Here is a 1,614-nt window from a genome sequence, read left to right on the forward strand (position 1 = left end):
ATATCTTTCTAGAACTGAAGAAGCCTCTTGGATGAGAGGTGACACGTCTTCAAGAAACTGAAACAAGTCAGTTGCCTACGATACAGCACTTGAATTACCGTGACCTGGATGACTGAGAACCTTCATCAACACTTTACTGTATATCCATTCACAATCTATAGCTATTATTAACAATTCAATCTAAAAGTTACATTAAAGGAGCACTCTGTAGTTTTGTTGGAGAAATGTTAATGAGAAGAGAAAGATCTTCATTGGCATATTTTTTTCTGCCTAAACAAACTAAATAATCAAACTATCTTTGTTTTCATGACTGAACAAACAAACGGAATTTAAAGGACAACACAGTTTATACTGTTTTACTTTGTTTATATTTGGCGGACCCAGCCTCCTTTTCTAGCTTCAAACAGTGTTCTGGGAACTTATTTTCCTCTGAAAACAGCTTGTTTATTCACTTATGGACAAAAATACATATTCTTCATTATTACCTTATTAATATCGTAAATATTAAAATTCTAGGTTGAATTTCTTCTCCAAAACTACATTGTGCCCCTTGAAACTTCATATTTAACTCTTTGTGACATATATGAGTGGCTATACAGAACAAGCCACGTTCAATAATTAGGATTAAGCACCAGGATTGCAGTCTCAGTCAGCATTTTTGATTGACACAAGGGCCAATCCATGCCAACTCAGCCAGAAGTCAGAACTTGAGAAATGTCAGAAATTTGTTCAGAAAAGCTTTAATTGTGAAATGATATGTGTCTATTGAGCTTACAAACTAAGATCAATATTTGTCCTGACACAGGGAAAAAGATGGCATCATCTAATATACAACACACCAAGCTGCCATTACAAGCTGTTACTTGCAAATTTCATATGCTACACAGAATCAAAATTTGGTTGCAAGATAGTGAATACTATTGGAAACATACATTTGGAAAATGAAAGATTCTTCTGTTAGCCAAGTATTTACATGAATATATGTTGCAAATGATCCTTAGGAGTGAAATAAACAAAAACAAAAAAACAACAACAAAAACCGTTGAAATTTAAATAGCATACAAAGAATAAGAATAACCCAAATATAATTAAATCTTCACACAAAAAAGAAAAAAGAAATCACAGGATTTTTTTGGGGAAATGTTTTATGACATGAACTTGGTGAGTTGGTGCCCACATAAATATTGGCTTGATTTTCTTGTACGACTCTAATCAGTCACCTTGTTCTCCTTAAAGATCTGCTTCATTCTCTTTATGCCGATTTAGGGTGGGCAAACAGAAATCAGTCCGGTTTTCCAACCTTATCACTTAAACAAATGTATTTTGAGATATACCTATATCATATAGTAATTACTTAATATAATATAGTAATTAGTAATGACTTTCCTGTTTCACAGAGGTAGCAAGTGCAGCTTAATCTGGCGCTGATTTGTTACTTTTTTTAAGCAACTAAAAGCTTAACACATTTGACAACGGAAACAGCATGCGGAACTTTAGTTCTAAGTTGTTTTCCACCGATCATCTAACCCGGGACACCAGTCACGCTTGTCATGTCAACAATGTCAAGCTACCCGGAGTAGGAATTGGTACTTCTGGTATTTTTTTCAGACTAAC

Source organism: Pagrus pagrus, assembly GCF_965226575.1.
Source record: "Pagrus pagrus genome assembly, chromosome: 24".
In the NCBI taxonomy this organism is placed as follows: domain Eukaryota; kingdom Metazoa; phylum Chordata; class Actinopteri; order Spariformes; family Sparidae; genus Pagrus; species Pagrus pagrus.